Source organism: Suncus etruscus, chromosome 4 (assembly GCF_024139225.1).
Source record: "Suncus etruscus isolate mSunEtr1 chromosome 4, mSunEtr1.pri.cur, whole genome shotgun sequence".
Classification (NCBI taxonomy): Eukaryota; Metazoa; Chordata; class Mammalia; order Eulipotyphla; family Soricidae; genus Suncus; species Suncus etruscus.
This window is the reverse complement of record NC_064851.1, coordinates 34,299,164-34,321,229: the sequence shown is the minus strand read 5'-3', so window position 1 is coordinate 34,321,229 and position 22,066 is coordinate 34,299,164. Positions and strand designations below refer to the sequence as shown.

At 38.3% G+C, this 22,066-nt stretch overlaps 1 protein-coding gene across 2 annotated transcripts in view; it reads right to left on the bottom strand.

The window, feature by feature from the left end:
• Nucleotides 1–16,644, bottom strand: part of ADGRL2 (adhesion G protein-coupled receptor L2) — a 196,705-nt gene extending 180,061 nt beyond the window's left edge. For both annotated transcript variants that reach the window (XM_049771789.1, XM_049771788.1), the window contains exon 1: nt 16,529–16,644. The gene's annotated coding sequence lies outside the window, so the exon portion shown is untranslated. The remainder of the gene's footprint in view (nt 1–16,528) is intronic.
• Nucleotides 16,645–22,066: the final 5,422 nt, after the last annotated feature.

Genomic DNA, 22,066 nt, shown 5'->3' with positions numbered 1-22,066 from the left:
CTGTTCTTTCACATGGCCACAGACATGAGTTTTTTTAGCCCTTTAAAACCTCTTTTATGTAATAAAATTACCATGCTAATAGAAAAGCAGTAAGGAGAGAAAAATTTAGATATACTTAAATTGTATGCATAATGCAATTATATGTTTAGGTAACAAATTGAGTTTAATTTTCAGACAGGAGGGGATAAAATGAGATCAGAAAATGTTAATGTCCACTCAAGAACTAAAACATAGATGGCCAATTTGGGTTGAAACTAATTAAAATTGTGGGCCAATCAATGTCATCAATTATACAACATACAAATCCTTTTCAAAAAAATTTCAGACTAACAGTTTTTCATTTAAAGGTATTTTATTTGCAACACATATATAATTATATAATAACAATGTATAGAACTGACTTTTGAAATGAAAATGACCATTTTTAAAAGTGTGCTTATTCACAGTTAGTCAGAGACCTAGTACAGGGTGGACAAGGGACTTGCTTGCATGCAATCAGTTCCAGTTTGGTTTCATCTCTAGTAACGCACGGCTCCATAAGCATCACTGAAAATAACCAAGCACAGAGCTGAAAGTAACCATCAGCACTATTGGATGTGACCCAAAACCCTAAAAAAGCACTTGTAACGCTTTTATTTTATATTGTGAATGAAACCAATTATAAAGATCACTCTTACATGCTTTAATAATGATCAGATGAAATATTAGTTATCTTTTATAATAGATGGAATGATGCCTATTCTGAAATTAGAATATTACTTTTAAACTCTGAAAGACACACTGAAACATTTTCAAATACCACAATATAATGATCCATGCTAAAGTAAAAATCTATGCAGTGATGTAATCGCTATATTTTCTCTTAACTCACTTTTAGTGTATAAACAGTAGCTTGCTTGAGACATAAAATTAAAATCCGTGATTCAATTCATTTGAATGAGAAAAATAATACCCTCAGTGATCAATTTAAAAACAACTAACAAATTATTAAAAACCCTGAAAATATTTGGAGGAATATCAAAAAATATTCAAGTAATATGTCTACAATTAAATAGTATCCATGGGGATAGTGAAAAAATATCTGATAATATAAATTGTACTAGTTAATGAGTTTGCTGTTCTTTACAAACAGGTAAAATAATCTAAAACCAGTTAAAACTAATCCTAAATTAATTTTCAATTTAAAGGCAACATGGTCATGACTGAATTGATACGTTCTTAATACATTATTTTTGATTGCCATAAAATTAAGAGACAAGATATAAAGGTAATGAGCATTACAGTATGTGATCGATAAATTTTTCAAGTTTTAAAATACAAACAATAATTGTACTGTTCAAAAGAGCTTGCTTTCTTAATCTTTAATTTTAAGTATTTAAATGATGAAAAATCAGTTCTAAATATTTTAAACATTAAGTCCAAGTTAATCAACTTCAAGCATCAACTATAAGATGCTTAAAATTTGTTCCTAGACTTTTAAAAACATGTAATATCACTTAATAAATAATGATTGCCATAAAATATATCTATTCTCAATGTAAGCCAGAAGAATTTATGATATTAACACAAGACATTTAGTAAAAAACAAAAATGCATGGAAGTTATGAGTGACTGTTAAAATAGGGAAAGTATAAAAGTTATACTTTGTAATAAATTCGTATAATTTTAAAGTCACCAAAATCCTACAAAAATTTTATAAGCACTAATCAACAGCAGATTCCTAAAAATATTTCATATACAGAAAAGTTCTGTTTGAATGGATTCTTAAGTACCTTAATGTGTTGCAGCTGTTATCTGAACCCCACATTGCAAAGAGCAAAAACAAAGATTTTTGTTGAAACATAATACAGATATTTTAAAGCTCAGGTACTTATTTTTGCATTAACCAATAGCTATTGTGGGTCAGTAAAAACCACTCAGGGGTAACAACATATTTGTTTTCAATGCTCTAACAAGTAGCAAAATGCTTACTTTAACCTATTCCTTGGGACCAAGTTAGTTCTTATTTAGGACTTCTAATAAGAGAAATACCTTCTTACTCTGGCTAACAATTTAACCAAAATAAAATGCCATTTAAATCAGTAAGCAAATTTAATGAACATCACACAGAAGCTCTTTTTTTTTTTAATTACTACATGAAGCTTTAATGATGAAATGGTTTCTTCTAATTCTTACAGACACCAACCATATTTACATTAAAACATGGAGAAAATGACATATAACAGATTATGGCATTTGTCCATTTTCTTTGACTTCTCATACTTCCTAAACTGCTCTGTTTAAGTGTATATAAGTGAAATACAATTATGTTTCCTATAAAAATGTGAAATGCTTTCATTTACTCTTTTAAAATAGCTACTTCTACCACTTTAACATATTCTTCTGGTTTTGAATTAGCAATACCATTTAGACGTCACAAGATCATACTATATAAATACACAATAAAAATAGTCTGATTAAACCTTACATTGGGTTTTAGGGGACAGATTGATATAGTAAATAGTAGGGTTCTAGCCTTGCACTTGGCTGACCTGGGTTCAATCCCTGGCTTCCTATATGGTTCCTAGAGCACCACCAGGAATGGTTTCTGCATGCAGAGCCAAGATTAAGCCCTAAGCATCAAAGGGTGTGCCCACCCAAAAATATAAAATAAAATAATGAAAACTATATTAGATTTCAATCTGAAGTTTATAAATAGACAAAGGAAAATCTTTTGAAAGAAAAAAAAAAACCCCTAACATTGTTTGTTAGTTTCATCATTAAAATGAAAATACTGTACTTTAAATCCTATTTAAAGTGCATGTAAAATATTTTCAACAAAATTTTAAGACATTCAGGATCAAAGATCTGTATGCCAGACCCTTGTATACATATACATTTCTATATAAATATTTAGGGTTTATTGCATGTTTTGTTTTTAATTGTGTTTAATTTTTATTACAATTTTATCACTTTAAAATATTTTACTTAGTCAAAGAGTAGTAAATGTACAGTCTTTCTTAGAGTAATGCTCATTTTTATAAAATTCATATTAAATATATTTCAAGGACATATGAATAGCTGAAAAATCATTCATACTACAATCTACTCATAATAGCACATATTTTTAATCTACTCAAGTCAATGCAGGAAAAACTAATACAGACACATTTACTCAACAAACGAGGAAGTTATGCTATAATTCATGTTTTGCTATTCAAAAAAATGTAATATAACCTTCTTAGATAATTTATAAAATCTATTAAGATGATTTTTAAGCTGAAAAGCAGTGACCAATTAAGTTTCTTGTCCTAAACATCTTCACTAGAACGATGCCTCTTACAAGGACAATAATTTAATTAAAATCATGCATTGCCTTTGCAATTGATATAAATTCCACAGTTTTAAAAATCATTTAGCAACCTACTTTAAAATTAAGGTGAAACAGTAGCACTTACCCTAGGCTGTACTTTCCCAATAACCTCACAGAAGTTATGCATTCCTTGACAGTCACTGCTTCTCTTGTCACTATATTCCTGGAATGAATTTTCAAGTAACCCTTACCTCACTGAGAGAGGAGGTGTGGTAAGTGAGGGAAAAGGGTAATGAACTGGAATACTAGATTCTATTTTCCAAACTGTCATACCACCAGTATTTTGCAGTGCCTATCCAAGTTAGCAGCACGATTAAAAAAAAAACTATGCAATTGTTTTAAGACAATAAAGTGGACATGGCAGTGCTGCCTATCTATCAATAATTCTATGGAGCACACAGCATTTGTGTACTTTTAAAAAATAAATCATCATAATCCTATTGAAGTGTAATTGCTGTTGCTAACATTCTTAACCTGATATGCAAATAGTTGGCCTAAGTACAGGATAGCATTTTAGGATAATTCATGACCATGCTGAGAGTATAATACTTATACAAAAACCCATATAACAAATCTCTTTATTAGGCAAGTTTACGGACTTGGAGAGTTGATCTGTAATACTTTGACTTTAACACTAGAAAGGATTAACTAACAATAAATCCATTCCAATGAATTTCATTAAAAACAATTTTTAATTTAAAAAAAATGCATCTATCATATATACTAGCGAACTGCATATACAAATGCACTCCTATCTTTTCATGGATACCTAAGGGGTCAATATTTCCTTATTTTCCAACAAGTAAATTCGAAAATAATTCTACTTTTACAAAAACATGGCTCCTATTTTGATAGAATTCAATACATTTAATACATAAAATACACAATTAAACACATTCAGTTAATAGAAAAATATTTTGCTCACTGAAAATATAAGAATGCTCCTAAATGCTTTGCACCCTGATTACCAAAGCAACTTATCACAAAACTCATGTATTTCTAAGTATTCGGTTTACAATTTCTAACAGAATTTAATAGGCACTAGGTTCAGAATGTAAGCAGAATTCAGTTTGTAGGATGTAAGTTAAAATATGATTTTAAGTAAATATTGACTACTTTGCCAGAATTCTTTTTCTCTCCAAGTCAGCAGTTTTCTAAAATCATTTAATATGAGTCTTGGTGGTAGTTTCCTTGTTTAGGTGTCACTGCACCAATCAGACCATTACTGCAAGAAAATGTCAATCCAAAGTGATACGTACCACAACTAATTTTATTATTAATTAGAGTAATACAATATACAGCTTAATAATTATATGTAATACTTCCTATAATCTAAAAAAATAACTAAGATTAGATACTTAACATATAATTCTTCAGTTTATTGTCCCAGTCTGTCGGTAGACTTTTAAATTTTAGACTCTCAAAATGAATATCTTTATTATTCAAGTTATTTTTAGTAATAAGGAAAAGGTTAAAATAAAAGTGTATTTGCAATCTCATGAGTATAGGAAATTATAAAAATCTAGAGTCTTGTATGTTAAATTCCATTATAATCGGGCTAATACCGAACTGCTTTTTTTTTCTCTATAGAGTAATTTTTCTCAAGGAAAAAAAATGTTTAGAAAAATACAATATTCAGAAGAGTAATTATCAATTTATACTGCCTTGATTGTTTTATCTCATATACAAGCTCCCTCTGCAGGTAATCACAAGAGTTAGCAAAAATATTTAAAACATGTAGGCAGTTGCCTGCATAAAGATGCAGGTCACCACTGTACAGAAATCCTATCATATAGTGTTGTTCCCTACTACTTATTAATTATCTGATTAAAATAACTGCTCCTAAAAATTGCGGTTCAGCATGATTATTCTTGTCCTCTCTCTTGGTTAAGAATGCAGTTTGAGGAGATAACAAACACAAATTTCACCAAGTCACTCAAAAACTATTCTCACAAAGAGTATTTCAAGGAAAAGAAAATATTACTGTGCTTACACAGCATCAGCTTGCAATGACAGACCACCCAAAACAACACTGCCCAAACCATTTATTCAATGCATTTTCTGATTACAAAGTAAATATTCAAAGGTACACTTCAGGACTGATTCAAAAAAGATTGATAGCAAAGAAAAATAAGTGCAGTAACACTATTTTTAACTTGCTCTAATTCCCAGATTTAAACCTGTAAATCATATATTTTAGGGGAAAATTAAATTTTCATTAATTAAATACAAAAATAAAGGAAAAACTAATTTTTTTTTTTATTTTTCATTGTTTTTAACAAGTCGCTCTTTACCCTCAGGACTTTTTTGCACACAGTATCTTTTGCTGTCTTATTTTTCCCAAGTATAGAGAGAAGATATAGCTCTGCCCAAAGAGTAAAAGAATAATTATTAAATCTAAGAAAAAAGTTTCAAAGCCTCAGTGCCTATGTGATACCAAAAAATCTGTGGTGAGATAATATCTGATACTCCCATCCTTTAAGATAGATAACACCTTTCCAACATGCATTAGACATGAGCTGAGACAGAAAATCTGCGGTACACTCAGCCTGACTTACCATAAATAATTTTTTTTATCTAACAACCTTATTACACAAATGAAAATGAATGATACATTAATTTAAACATACAGGAATATGCAGAGATAGCAGTTGCATTTTCGGAATCCAATTAAACAAAGAAAATAAGCTTAAGGCGAAAGGCAGGGGCTGGGGAGAGTGGGCAGGGCATAGGGCCCTACAGTGGGTAGGGCATAGGGCCAATGTGGGTTTAATTCCTTCACATCCTATATGTCCCCAGAGCATAGTCAAGAGTGCTTCCTAAGAGCAGAGCCAGTTCTTAATACAGCTGGAGAATGGCCCAAAAGAAAAGAAAAAGAAAAACTGAAAAATTCAGGGGGAAGGGGACAACTTATAAGGAGTGATTTGAGTTGACAGAAAATTTTCCATCAAAAGTATTTTAGAATAGTCTGTCAACCAACTTTTTTCTTAATTTGAAAAGTAGCTTATATCCAGGCTATGCAACACACAGCATTACTAGCAGAAAAAGCAAAGAAGAGAGCATCCCTAATATTTATCTACAAAACCATGAAGTGGAAATTCCTAGCACATCTTTCTCAACACTGAGAACTTAAAAAAAAAAAAAAAAGGCTTAGATGTCCTTATTAAAAGTAAAAATGCCTAGGACATCATAATTGCAGTGTACTTTTCATTTGTTCATACATGATTTTAGAATTACTCTTCTTTTTGTAAATGAAAAATAAGATACACATATAAATGCATCAATTCTGCGTTTAATTTAGTAAACCTTTGTCAGATTACACACACATATATAATTACAATTTTACAAATTTACAAATTTACAAAATTACAAATTTACAAATAAATATCACCTAATTTTGTTCCCCAAACAATATAAAAATGTTACAGAAAACTAAAGTTTAGAATTAAAATACCAGAAGCATCGGAGATGAAGAATACAAAGTAGAACATACAGTCTTTTAATTTCTAGTCAATAGCACAATCATAAACAGTTAAAAAATGGCAGGTTGTTTTCACCATAAAGGAATTAAGTTTTAACCTGGATAGAACAAATGAGTAAAGAAATGATTTCAAATTCAAAAACTCATCTTCAAAGACATAAGAAAAATCATTTTAACATGACTTTCCGATGTAAACTGCATTTGCAAACTGATTAATATAACCTGTTTAAAACAGAAGTATGTCATATTTAAGACTGCAATGCTATAATCACTCTGACATTACAGGAGAATTGCTATTATAGTATTTAATTTTACAAACAAAGGATTAAAAATAGAACTCTCATATAAACAAACAAAATTGTCTTTCACTATCTTGTTACCTAAACAGTGCTATCTACTAGACAGAAAAGATGTGTCAGAAGCAAGGTCACCTAGTCCTCCCCGAGCAGCCAAGAACCATTTCTGACAGTAATTGGGGTTAGATTATTCTGTCATCTCAATCCAGGGCAATAATCAGCTTGAGGTGTGGGCTGATGTAAAAATACCTACGAAATTATGTAAAGTGTGCACATAACAAACATGATAGTCCAAAGGCAGGAAATTTGAGGGGGGAAAATAGCAAACAAAAATGTCATATTAACCTGCTATCTTAATCACTGATATTTTCACTTTTTAAATTTGTACTTGTGCTAATTTTGGCCAAGAATTATTGTCTATAAATACTAATAACACAAAGAAACAGAACATAAACTGCAGGCCTATTTATGTAGATGTGAATATATCTTTGAACCAAAAAAAAGGAGTTAAAGTGTATTTTCTAGTAACTATAAGACCAAACCAAACCCATTTTCTTTTAACAAAAACCTCGTGGCTCATTCTTTGCTAATAACAAGGCTGTATCTGGCCTTCTAATAAAATATATTCGATCTGATAGAATTCAAGAGTTAATCATCTTTTACATTCTCCTACTACTGCCAAAAACTGTCTATTACTGTCACAAACTGACCTTTTTTCTATTATTATAGTCTGTTGTTCTATCATTAGATAAAACAAAATATTTTCAGTTATTTATTTCATTTATTGTTTATTAAAACAAGCTTAAAAGTGGACTCATTCGGTAATTTAGCTTTTGCTTGACTTGCCCGCCTTTTAATCTTTTATTTCTATTTTTATTAAGGTACTGAATCCATCTCTTCCAAATAGTTTCCTAGATTTCTCAGCTTTAAGTAGGACTTCTTTTAAAGCAACTCATTTCAATACTGAAATTCAGAGATTAAGGTATAATCCCTATGTGTGAATTTTAATGTTTGTAATGTACTCCTCACAGATAGGGGGGGAAAAAAATCAATGACAAGACCAACAGGGGCCAGTTTTGCTCAGCATTCGTTTTCTCGTAGGTCGTGATTAATGCTGTGCTCTGTAGAGGGAGACATTACATCCGGGCTAAAACAGACCTAAATTTTACCCTCAGGCAGAAATCTGATTTAAACATCTCTATTTAAAGTGACATTTGTCCTCCCTTTTCAACTGGTTTCCCCAGAAATTCCAGGAAGTTGACTTCATGACCTAAAAACAGCCGGGTGGCTCTGAGCAGCAGTTGTGCCTGATCTTGCACTCCGGGAAATCTGGGTGCCAGAATGAACCAAGGTGGTCCTGAAACAGGTGCCCAGCTAGCTGCTAGGTTGAATCTCTTACTAGTTTATTGCTACCATAAATTAAAATTTTTGAGTTTTGTATCTTTCTAGATAAGCATTAGTAGTAAAAATTTCTAAAATGTTTTTGTTACTACAAAACTAGCTGTCCTTATTGATGGACTCTTAACTGTTGCTCCTGTTGTTGTTGTTGTTGTTGTTGTTTTAGTAAAATAACATCTGATATTTTATTACACCACACTGAGTATCAACTGATTACAAATGGAAAGAATCCTGAAAAGCACTACTAGAAGCAAACCTCTAAATTAAGAATGTGTAGGTGGGAACATTTTAAGCCTAAAAAAAAAAAAAAAAAAATCAATCATGAATTACTTTGTAATTATGGTGATTCCATAAAAATAAGTTTTAAAGAATATTAGGTGGAAATAGTTGCCTACTTATTTGGTGGGAGTAATAACTTCCACCAAAGCAAAAAATGGCAAGAAAAACCATTTTAAAAGTCCACAGAAGTCACCAAGTAAATAAGATGTATGCATATTAAAACAGGAGCCGATATCCTTACTGTAAACATGGTAACTTCTGATATTATTAAGCAATTCTGATACTGTTGGCAAGTTTCTACTAACCAAGGTAATCTAATTTCTGTTGCTTTTCAACAGTAAATTGATTTTTTTTTTCTTTTAGGCTTTCTGGTAATTGAACAAATTTATACAACTGTGATGGGATTTTACTTACCACCACACAATGCATAAATTCCTCTACAAAGACAAACTATATTACTTCATAAAATCACATTTTTGTTGTAATTAAACAAATTGTATGTAAACTTGCTTTGTGCCTCCAAAGCAATCAATGGCATTTCGATGTAAGCTGCATTTTACGTAAAGATGTTAAGCGCTTATTTCCTTCATTCGATTTACCTCTTTTAATAACCAATTTTTATTTGCAAGACTCAGAAGGATTTTCGTAAAAAAAAAAAAAAAAGTTTTTTTTAAATCCTTGGATAAAAATATATTGGAAAATTTCTGCGAACTACTGCATTTACTGAATCCATTCAAGAGATGAACTAAAAGGATTTTTAAAGCATATCTGGATCATGTGGGCCTTTCTTATAATCAATGACTTGCCAATAAAAAACTTCTTCCCTACAAAATAGCATCAAGAGATTTTCATATTTTATATCATATATTTAACAAAACCTATGTACTGAATTCAAAGTATCACACTGTAATCTTAAATAAGCTTTAGGAATTACACACCTTGCCGTGTCGTTTGTTTAAAATGATCACAATTAAGAAAAATATCGCTGTTTTAAAATTCTAACTCCCCAGCCCCAAGAATTAACTATTTATCTCTATGTAAAACAACATATTGTTTTAATACTAATCACTACTTGGCCTATCTGAAACGGCAAAAAGTTTTGAGAAAACAGTCTCAAATTTTCTGATAGCATCAAATCTAATTACAGTAATCTGGGTGATTAAATACTTTTCAACCTTTCAACCTTCAATCAAGAATTATTTGAAAAGATTAATATTTGGGTGGGGCTACAAGAGTAATTAGTATGACCTAAGAGAGAAGTTAACTAAGCTATGATTTTAATCTATCTTTTAAGAGGAATGTTTTACTCTTTTGAAAATAGTAACAAAACAGTTATCTCTTTGGATAATGTGACCTATCATTTAAACAAATTACCTTAGGAACTGATATAACCCAAACATGAACATGATTTCGAGTCCTTTACAGGTATTGCAGATAATGTGATCTTTATGTTTTAACACTAGGTCAAAAGCATCAGTTTGCAAAGTATTGGAAGGGAAACATTTTTGCAAATAACAAGATGGGCCATATTTGATAATTATGCACTTACGTCTAAACCTTACTAGCCTAAAGCAGCTCCACTTCCATCACAAAAAGCTTTCCTATTGGAAATAGGACAAATATCAACTTTACCTCCCCTTGAAGACTGAAAATTCAGATACGGTCAAGATTCAAAGTCAGATTGAGTAAACTTCAAGAGGCAAAAAAGCAAGAGTCTACAAAGAAACTTGCTGTAAAAACAACCACCTTCTAAGACACTAAATTCTTCAATTTTTTAAAATCACATTTCACCCATCTAAGTAGTTAATCTGTGATCTAAATATCAGCCACTGAGTGATCCACACTGAGAGGAGTGTGGATTCTTCCGTAAAAGGAAAACAAATTGCTCTCAGGTAGTATGTGTTGAGTCCCCATCTTTGAATAAATGATAATGTTCTCTTATCTTGAAAAATACTATGAAGAAACTGTCTCTTAAACATTTATTCCCAAATGTTAAATATATTTTGAAAGAAAATGGAGTAATTGCATTTTACACAACTGTGTAGATCCTAGTTTCCACTTGATCTTACCTCTTTTAACATACAGTCCTAGTTCATATGTGCCTATATTATTTGAGATGCCAAAATATTATTTTACGTAAGACAGAAAGATTCCATAAAAGAAATAATCCAACCCTAAACAAAGCTTAGTTTTAAAGCTCTCCTCCTGCTAATTTTAAGAAAGGAAACACCCAGAATCCTAGTGTTAACGTTTCTGTTGATTGTGAAAATTGCAGCCATAAAAACTCCAACTGCTAGTCTTAAATTAGGACGTGTACTACTTCATGTGAGACCTGTATACTTACTTTAGTTTTTATAACATTTGGAAGTTTTGTTGTCTGCTTTGATGTTAGTCCATTAATAAAGCTGAGCCAAAAGACTGGAAAAATTATTTTGATTGGAAATTCTCAAGTTAAGACCCAAAGTAATTGGTTTGTTCTACCTCAAATGATTCAATATTCTGATTTCCCCAACTACCTACTCCCAGAGCTATCTGCATTTCTAAATTTGTTTTCTGTTGCCAACACATAGTAACCCACAGTGATTGAAAATGGCAGCTAAAGTACATAGATTACACATTAATTTTTCTCTAAGTAGTTCAATTTTGTCATCTGAACGTTGAAAAAAATCTTTTCACTGCTTTTTACACCTTTAGAGATTTACTGAATTCAAGATCACCACTATATAAGAGGAAGAGCAATGTTTTCAAGACAATTTTTAGATTACCACTAATAGCTCTGAAGGATAATGTGTTTTCTTTATAGCACTCTGCATTCAAAGCAGACTAGTTAACAGCAACTTTAGTGCAATAATAACAATTACATCAATGTGGGCTCTTTTTTTTAACCTATAAAGAACTTCTCAGACAACTGAATGGAATAAAGAAACCATCATAAAATGATTTCAGGGTAATGATATACAAGTGGAATACCACTGAAACTTCTCCTTAATCTGTAAAAACATTCATCATTCCATTCAACTGAAGACTAAAAAATATTAGACAATGGCATTTTCCCTCCAAAATTACTTCTTATGGTTTTCTCTATTAACATAAAGAGAGCTCTTCTGAGTGGTTAGTTTTTTTTTAAAAAAAAAAAAAAAAACGAATCCTCACCCAAGAAGGAGATATTGAATTCATGTTCAAAATCAGCCATCAAAGGAATGAAAAATTATGAGCTTACATAACTGCACAGCTAAGATCATCTTCACCGAGATTTATTTTCATCCCAAAATTAGAGTCTTACAAAATACCAAGCTAAATAAATAAAACCTGCATTTCCCCTGGACGTTGAAGATAAAAGTTCTCCCTTAACTCATCAGGGTGCAGTAAAATGACCCAAATGACCCAAGTACTTGCCCTGACTTGTCTTTTCATAGAAGGACATTCAGTTCTTAAAAGAAAATCTAAGAACACCTCACTGGAAATGAAAAAGGGAAGCAAATATGCTGTCATAAAAATAAAACGAGATAAATTCTAGAGCTTACTAGGTTGGTAAAATTACAAAAAAAAAAAAATTGGAAAAAAAAATGAGACCTAAACAATATTTACACGAAAGTATCTCTAGCCAGGATTCTTTAAAAACCGAGTTGCACTTAAAAGTCTTTTTCAAACTTAACTTGCAAGAGAAGTTGCATTAACAAAGTTCAGGTTGAAATTTTAATAATAAAAGTCTTCCACTGGTTTTTTTTTTCCCCTATTAATTTGGGAACTATTTTAAAGAAGTTTCCTGGGTATAGAATGAGTGCATTTTTAATCACAAATTTTCATTGTTTTAATAGACTAATTAAAAGCCCCTTCCCCCCTCCACTTGGCTAATAAAATGTAGGTCCTCAGGACAAAGTTTTCTCACTTCTTCTGAAGGAAACCCCAAAAGCCAGGCAACAGTGACTATCATAAAATTAAAGGTCACCCTTTTTTCTAGGAACAAACCATTTATCAATAGAAAATAATTGTCTTGTCATTCGCCGGGGCTACACAGCAATAGACAATGTTTTTCGCTCACATAATTACCAAACAGTAAAAGTCCAGCAACACAGCCTGAATCCACCTCCCTATTTTTCCCCTTTACAATTCTCCCTGCCCTTTGGGCCTCCCCTTGGAAGCAAATGGAAGACAGGCTGAAGTTTTCTCAATTGAGCTGAAGCTAAGAAACCTTTGATATGCTAATCGTCCCCTTCAAACGGTAAGAATTCACACTTGCATTAATTCAAACAATTTGTGCAGAATGATGTGAAATGGCACCTCTTTGAGAGGCAAGCAACAAAAGGAGAGAATCGGAATGTCTGAAGCAACGAAACAACAGAACATTTGTTCTGCGGTCTTCTCTCTATCATGCATGCATTTATGTATGCGAGGGCGGAGGCAGGGACCACAAAAAAAAACTTCCCCAGCACACCTGAGAGCACTAGATCCTCTTGAAATCCCAAAGGGAGCAGGACTCAAAGTTGCAAAAGTTTGCACCCCAACTTGAAAGACTGTCACGTCCACCCGCAAAATAAAATAATAATAATAATAATCCAATCCACTTTTCCGCTCTGAGCGCCCTGTTCTGCCTTGTTCAGCCCTGAGCCTATCTTGCAAGCTCGGTCCAAGCCCCAAACCTCATTCCAGAAAGAGACACCCCCAAGAGGCAATTATTTACCAATCGGATGTGACTTTTCTTCATGGTGCAAAAACTTGAGTTGAGCAAAGAGCAAAGTCGGCGGGACCCGTTCCAAGGCCCAAGCCGGGCAGGGAAATGAATGAACTAAAGCTTTTTCTAAAAAGCGCCTCTGCAGCGGGGAAGCAGAGCGCACTACAAGGACGCGGCGCCAAGAATGTTATGTGCAGGAAGGCTGGGTGGAAGAACGGAGGGCGGGCTGGGGGGGTGCAGTGGGATGGGTTGGGGGGGGTGGAGTGCCTCCGAACCTGGCCTTTGTAACGGGAACCAGATGGCTGGGGGCTGCGGCTCAGACTCTTCCAGGCCGCCAGAAGAAGCTGCTAAGCAGCCTGACACCTTTCCAAAAGAGCCCGGGAGGAAAACACAGCCCGGGCCAACCCAGTGCGCCTCCGGACAGACCGATGGAAAAGGGGTCAAGGGGACGCGGGGGAGTGCGAAGAAGACGGGGAAGATTTGGGGGGGGGGGGATCACTTGCCAGACTTAGCACTCCGACTCTGCTCTGGAGTCTGAGAAGAGCAAGCAACTGCACAACTGTGAACGAGACACGCTCGCTCTCGGCTCCCTCTTGGAAGACACTTGGCACCGACCGAGGCTTCCCCGAGTTCACCCCCCCCCCTGCATCCCACTCGAGCCCTGGGGCTCTGCCTGCAAACTTTTCAGGTCCCTGGCGAGGGAAAGCTGCCAGGGGCAGCTCCCCACGCACAGCTGGGGAACTGCGATCGCTCGTCTCCCTCCTCCCCACGCGCGCGGGACGGACGGGTCGCCCCCCAGTTTAGCAAAAGCCAATCAAGGAGCTCCCGCTCACTTAGAGCCCCCCGGGTCGGGTCACCCCCTTCCTCGAGCCCCTCCCACTCACTCCACAACCTTCTCTCGCTCCCCCCCGTACAGCAGGCCGGGCCGTCTCTCTCTCTCTCTCTTCTCTCTCTCTCTCTCCGAGGTCCCACGGCCCCTCGCGGCACGCTACTGCCCTCTGACTGCGAGTCCCGGAGGCTCCTGCAGCCCGGGCGCCTCGCCTCGCCTTGCCTCGACCACATCTGGCCGCGCTCTGCGCTCCCCCCCCAACCCTCGGCATCCCCAAAACGCCTGCAAGCAGCAAACCACCTTCCGCTGCAACTCCTCCGTGCGGCCCCCCAAACACCCACCCTGCCCAACCCTGAACTCACTCCGCTTGTCCACTTACAAACCCAGGACTGGGAAGGAGGGTTTGGGGATAGGTTGGGGGGATGGATGGATGGATGCGTTCCAACCTAGCCAAAGGGGGTTGGGGATAAGGGGGTCGTCGATCACACCCCCCTAACTCGGACGCGCCACACGCTCCCCTTTTCCCCAGCCGTGCTCAGCCAAAGGGCACCCACCCTTGAGATCTCCCCGAAACCCAAACCCAACCCCAACCCTGCTCCGGCCCTGCACACACCCCAGGTAGAGGGGCTCTCCAAGGGAACGAGGAGACAGCTCCAGGAGCCAGGCGAGACGCGGCGGCGGGCAAGCGGGCGGGCGGGCTTGATGTCCGGGACACCGAGCCCACCCGAAAGGGCTTGGATCCCCCACATCCTTCGGGAACACAAACCAGCAGCGGAGCCAACCGATTGACCCGCGCCTCCCGCCGCCACCTCCTCCGCGCAGCCCCGAGCGGGCGATGCGAAAGCCAAGCCAAGCCAAGGAAAGCAAACAGGTCTCCGCCGCGCGGCGCCGAGGCACAGAGGCGCGATTGTTCGTTCGCTCGCTCGCTCGCTCGCTCTGCGGCTCGGACTTACCTCGGTCGGCGAGTGCGCCCCGGGACGACAGAGCAGAGCGGGGAGCTAGCGGCGAGCTCGGCCACTCTCACCCGATCCGCGCGGGTCGCCGGCCCGCCGGCTTGCCTGCCTTCCTGCCTGCCTGCCTGCCTGGTCCGCAAGCTCGGCGCGTCCGGGCCGCCTCCGGGTCCAAGCGAGCAGCCGGCGCTGGGCGGCTCCGGGGATCAGGTCAACATTTTCCCGCAGCTGCCCGCACCCGCGGGGGAGGAGGAGGAAGAAGAAGAGAAGGTGGAGGAGGAGGAGGAGAAAGACGGGAGGGGGGCGCGCGTGCACCCCCGGACTTGTGCTCGTCCCCTCCGACCCCCGAGCCGAGGAGGAGGTTCAGTGGAGGAGTGGGGTGTGCAGGAAGAGAGCCCCGGCTAGGATGCGCACAGACTTGGGGAGTCCCCCTCCCCACTCTCGATGCGGCGCAGGGCACAGGAGGAGAAGGAGGAGGAGATGGGGGAGCAGGCGGGCCCCAAGCCAAACTCAGTTTGTGCGGGAAGCCCCGCAGCCCGGCCCACGGTGAGGCATATCCCGCGCGCCGACCCTGCGGCCTCACATGTCGGTGCTCCGGGCCCAAACGCCAGGCTGGACAGGCGAGCACTTGGGGAGGGGACGGGTGGGGAGGGGAAGAGAGCTCCGGGGGAGGTGCGAGGAAGAGCGAAGCCGCACACGGCCGCAGAAGGGGAGCTGCACCCCCTTTTCCTGGCACCAACAAACCCCCTCCCCAAGATCCCAAGGAATGGTCTGGTAAGCTCCCGATTTCGCTCGGCGCGCGCACCTCTTTGCGCGCGTGTGTGTGAGTGAGCAGAGACAGAGGGGGAGAGAGAGAGAGCGCGCGAGAGAAAGAGAGAGAGAGAGAAAAAGAGAGAGTGAGAGAAAGAGAGAGGAGAGAGGGGGACCAGACGGGGAGCTCCAAGTCCTGACATAGACTCCCGGCGAGGTCTGAACTGGAGTCACCTCCAGCCGCCGTCGCCGCCCCCCATCCCACCACCACCACCACCCCGAACCCTTTCGGAGTCGGCTGATCGGGGGAAGAGGGGGGAACCAGAGGCTCCAGGGCCGGCCAGCCTTGCGCCTCCAGCTAAAGGGGCGCAGCCAAAAGGGGCTCCTGCCAACTCGCCGGCAATTGAGGAGAGGAGCGGCGCGTCTAGAACTCAAGACCGCCCCAGGCCCAGATTTCCAGGCCCACTGGAGAGAGGGGGGCCCAGCGATCGGGGAGTGGGGTGGGGTGGGGAGACACTTACAGGCTCCAGCCTTCCGGATGGCGCTGCGGACACCCAGCAGCCGCCCAGAGGACAGGCCGGCCCCGGCTTGGCCGGCGGGGCGGCCGCAGGGAAGTCCTGGCGGCGGCGGTGGAGGCGGCGGTGGTGGTGGTGGGGGACGCGCGCACTCGCCACGGAGCGCGCCCGGAGGGGCCTGCGCAGGGGGTGTGGGGGGTGCTGGTGGCCAGTCCCTCCTCCCTCTTTAGCCGGCACTCCCCTTCCAGCGCCTCGGGAGACTCCGTCCCCCCCCCCCCTTTCTTCCGCCTCTCACACCCCCCTCCCGACCCCCAGCCCCCTGGCCAACTCCACTCACTTGCGCGCACGCACGGGGCTCCGCGTGCTTGCTTGGAGCGCGCGCTCTATCTAACACACGCGCGCACACATGCATACACACACACACACACAACACGCACTTTTCCAACACATTGATTTTTTTTTTTCAGATTCGGGGCGCAGGGTGAGCGGCCTCCTAAGCGAGGCTCAGAATGGGGGGGGGCTGGCCACAGACTTTGGAGGGGGCTCTCCGGGGTGCCCCATCTTTGCCAAGGGCCCGGGAGCTTTTGGCCTGCCTGGCTAACTAAGCACTTTGGGCTAGAAGCTCCCGGGCTGCGTGGCTGTACCCACCCCATTTCCAGGTTTTTCTCCTTCCTCCAGAGCAAGCCAGCCCGACGCCCCGAAACTTTTTTTCGTGGCTGCAGCCCTCCTTTTGTGTGACGCCGACTCCGGAGAGAAAGAAAGAAAGAATGTCCGGCCGCCGTCGCCGCCGCTGCCACCGCTGCCACCGTCCGGCTGCGGGGCGGCGCGCGGGGACGCTCCAGGGTTAATGCGTCTTTGATACCTGAGATTTCCGGCGCGCTGGCTAATGAAAGTTTTTTTTTTCTTTTTTTTTGGTGCAATTGCCAAGACTTCTTCTTTGTAGTTTGCAGCGCGCCGGCTAAACTTTGACTTTATTGACGCTATTTCACAAGAGCGTTTTTGTTTGTTTTTTGATTAAACCCCACCGGGAGAAGCCAAGGAAGGAAGGGACTCTGGGCTCGCGGGGTGCATGCAACGTGCTGTTAGGTCTGTTTCGCTCATTCCCTTGCCTGGATGCGGCTTCTGCGGGTGTCCTTCCAGCCGCACTTCTAGGCACTCCAAGTGGGCGTTGGAGCCATCTGCGAAGCAAGACCCAGTCTCAAAACCCCAACAATGCAGGCTTGGAAAACATTCTTTGTTTTTGTTTTTGTTTTTTTTTGTTTTTTTTTTTTTTTTTTTTTTTTTTTTTACCGGCTAAGACTTCCCCAGAAATGGACAATAAAATCTGAGTTGAGTTTCTTCTCTCTTCTTCGGTTTTTTTGGTTTGCCTTTTTTTTGGGGGGGGGGAGGGGGGAGTAGTTGTGGGAGGACTCTGCTTTTTTCAAAGAGAAAGTTTCTAAGTTTTCAGATTCATTTCTGAACCACTGATTCTATCAAGGGAATGCAGCCTTCAACTAAAGAAGCCTGTTTGTGTCGGTTTGCAACAGTAACGGAATCTCCAAGTTTTTAAAAACCTCTTGAAAATGGGAGGGAACTGAAGTTTTCTTTGCTTTCACAATGGGCTCTTTGGGTTACAAAGGGTATTTTATAGTCGTCCTACTTATGAACTCATTCCAAACAACGTTATTGAAATGCCAACAGCAGATTGTTTCAAAGACACACTACCTATCTTTCACAAAGCCAGATATCTCTAATAGCACAATGAATTCAGCTATTCATCAAATTTGCTTTCAGCTTACAAAAAGAAAAAAAATACCATGAATAAATATGTACAAATAACTGAACACTGTTGATTCATTATAATTCTCATTAAAATAAGATTCCTTGGTCATATTTCTTTGTATTTTGTGTAGTGGTGTTTCTATACTCCCACCTATACAAAAACTAAGGGGAGTCACTTTGAGCATCTTAGAGCTTTAAACTAGATACACTTTTCCATGTGGAATTTCTTAGTGTGTGATTCAGATATTACCAATGCAAGATACAGCTTAGAAAAAAATATACTTGTATAGGGGCTGATATGAAATCCTATTAAACACCCCCGATTCTGCATCTGTCAAAACTTATACATTTTAACAGCGCTACCAAGGAAAATTAAATCAGGTTACTTTAAAGTAGCAGAAAAGAAGGCAGAATTATAGAATTCTCAGACCTCAGAGGTGACTGGTATTATGGTCTCCTATGTAATTCAAAATTGTTTTATCCAAGAATGTAAGACGAAATATGTCAAGCTAATGATAACATGTATATTCTGAGAATTATTAGGCCTTTATTTTGTTCATCTTTGAAGTTATTTTTTACTATTCTATTTCACAGGATGCCCCAGTGAGTGCATGGATCGCTTTAATCCTATTTTCTTTTGGGAGCAAAACTTGGGTTGAAGTTTGTATTTAGTGAGTGTAAGTGATCAATAGAAAAATTTTATTAAATTAAGCTGATCATATGCTGGCTCGTTTACTCATTTATTTATCTCTCAGAACGAATCTCTAGAAGAACTCCCTGTCTAGATTTCATAAACCTGACATTAATGCTGAATACATAAGTGAGTCATATTCTGCTCTGTTCCAAAGAGAACCTTACACACACACACACACACACACACACACACACACAGTTTTCAAAGGTGACCTAATACAACAAGAACTAATGTTCATACAAGTTTTAAATTTTAACTCAACCAAATGTGTTTTATAGAGTTCAAAATAGTCAACACGTTTTCCCTTAAGAATATAAAAAACATGCTGTGGTTTTCAAATTATATCAGCACATATTCCTACTCTAGGTGATATTTTAAATATTAAAGGATATTTTATTCTTTCACCACAATTTGCACACAATAACATTTAAACCTTCATTGTATCCACAAAGAAGAAAAGAGCTTTCGGTTGCATTGATATATTCAAAATTAAGCTGTTAGCCACAAACCTGCCATTACAAAGGAATATTTAAATGACACTCACAAATCCAGAAAACATAATTTGCCTGACACTTCATGACAATTTAAAACATAATTTATAACAATACAGGTGTTATGGGAGGAAAAAAAATGAGAAGCTTAACAATGTCTGCAGATGTTAGTAAGTTAAAGACAGTTGAAGTAGGTTATGCATTCTCTACAATCCAATCAATTTTATTACTCAGTCTATATTATTATTTAAGTTATGGCAAAATCATTGACTTATTCATAATACTTGCTAATTGTTTTTAAAAATAAATTCTACAAAGGACAAAGGAAACACCCATTTCCATTTGTTTTATGTTAAATCAACATCCAACCACTCATGGTGATTTCATTCAAAGAAAACAGAAGGAACTCATTAGCTTATGTGGTCAGAGAGATTGATGGGCTTCAAACATTTTAACCATACATGTTTTTTCCAACTGTAGAAACTCATGTTTTTAATTTGGCAACGTTAAGAAGCCAAAGATTATTTTGTTTAATGAATCCACATATTTATGATACAGAAATTATGTTAATTGTTAAAGCTGTTTACCATTCAAGCAGCTCTTTTTAGGAGGAAAGGAAGAGGTACATGTCAAAATATGTGTATGAATAACAATAGTTCTGATATCAAATTAGTGAATATGAAGTATGTAGGTGGGCATGGTTACAAAACAGTATGATTAGTATAAAATGCTAGAACACCGTGAGTAACTTCTTCACTGCCCCCATTCTGGCAAACTTAATTATTGATAAAGTGATTGTAAATTGGTAATCTGGAATGGGATGAGAAGAACATGCGGATTTGATAGGAGATCGAACATTTTGTGAGGTTGGATTTACATATAGAAGTGAGGGTATAACTCTATTCATGGAACATGTTTTCCCAGTGATGTTCTAAAATAAAACAATGTGGGAAACTAGTTTCTAATAAAGAATTAGAAATAAAATCAGCTTAATTTTATCCTAAAATGTATCAGTTCCCTTTTATTCATCATTACTCTTAAATAATGCCCAGGACTAAGTCTAGTTTTCCTAGTCTAGAAAATACATTTAAGTTCTAGATCAGATCAAAGCAATGTGAATACTAAACTAGAACCGGTTGAAAGTTGCTAGCTTTGTTTTTCATTTTAGTTTTGCCATGCATGTAGGCAAAAAGAAATCAAAACTCATTTTCCATGAGAGCAGAAACATAGGAAATCATTTGGCAAAGTCAATAAGTTTTTAGCTATTCTACAGCTCTCTATAGACTGAATAAATCTTTTTTAAAGAAGGCCAAATCCCATCTAAAAGTTAGAAAAAGTTTGCAGTCTCCAAAATTAATGACAGTTTGAACTAAAGTATAAATATTATTCTGGTATACTGTTTAATATTATTTTGAAGCACAAATCATACATTATTAAAAAGCTATTATTCTTAACTCACTTTTTAATGTTACATATAATACATATTATTCTATGTACTTTATGTAGAACTATATAAACTATGTATATGTAAAGATATATAGCTATGTAGGAATTAGCATTCATTCATTCCATTATGATATTCAAAAGTAAAAAATTTTAAATCCTTCATAATCTATATTCATTCCTGTGAATCTTACACAATTTACAGCCTTTGTGTATGTGTGTGTGTGTTTGTGATTTTTGGGTCACACCTGGCAGTGCTCAGGGGTTATTCCTGGCTCCAGGCTCAGAAATTGCTCCTGGCAGGCACAGGGGAGCATATGGGATGCCAGGATTCGAACCAATGACTTCCTGCATGAAAGGCAAACGCCTTACCTCCATGCTATCTCTCCGGCCCCAATTTACAGCCTTTATTTTTCCATAGATTGTTCCCAGAACTCTTGTTAATCTCTACACCTTGAGAGTTTTCTGTAATTGGTAAATTGAAATTTACCAATGTTTCTGTCCAGCCATGAACTATACGAATATTCATTTTATGCAAAGCTGCCTATAACTTCTAGTATAATTATTTTGTTCAGCAGGGATACTTATTACCAGTTTTTATTAAAGTATAGAATATTTTTTAAAATAGGTCTCATAATTTTTTTTAATATATGTGAACCTCTGTCAACAACAATGACAAAATTTCTTTAAACCTAAACTAAGCTGTAAGCTAAACTAAGAGTATATTGAAAACACAATGCTTTGTTTGTTGCTTTTGATTTTGGGGCCATGTTTGGTGGTACTCAGGACTCACTCCCGGCTGTGTTCAGAGATCACTGCTAGAAGGGCATGAGGGATAGAGGATGCTGGGGATAGAAAGTGAGGCGATCACATGCAAGCCAAGCAGCATTCTTCCAGCAATACTGTCTCTCCATCCCCACAGCACTCTGTTTTCCATATAAGTTACTTGCATGTGCTGTTCTGGATACAGTACCAGGTGTAGCTTCTCTAACTTAGGTGTGAAGTAAAGCAATGGTTAATACTAGATATGACTCTACTATATTGAATATTGCCCTCAAAAATAACCAAATAGCAATTTCACAGAAGTCCAAATTGAATTTTTAGTGCCTCAGAGAATATGACTTTGATTATTCATGTCATAGTTCAGTCAAGTAT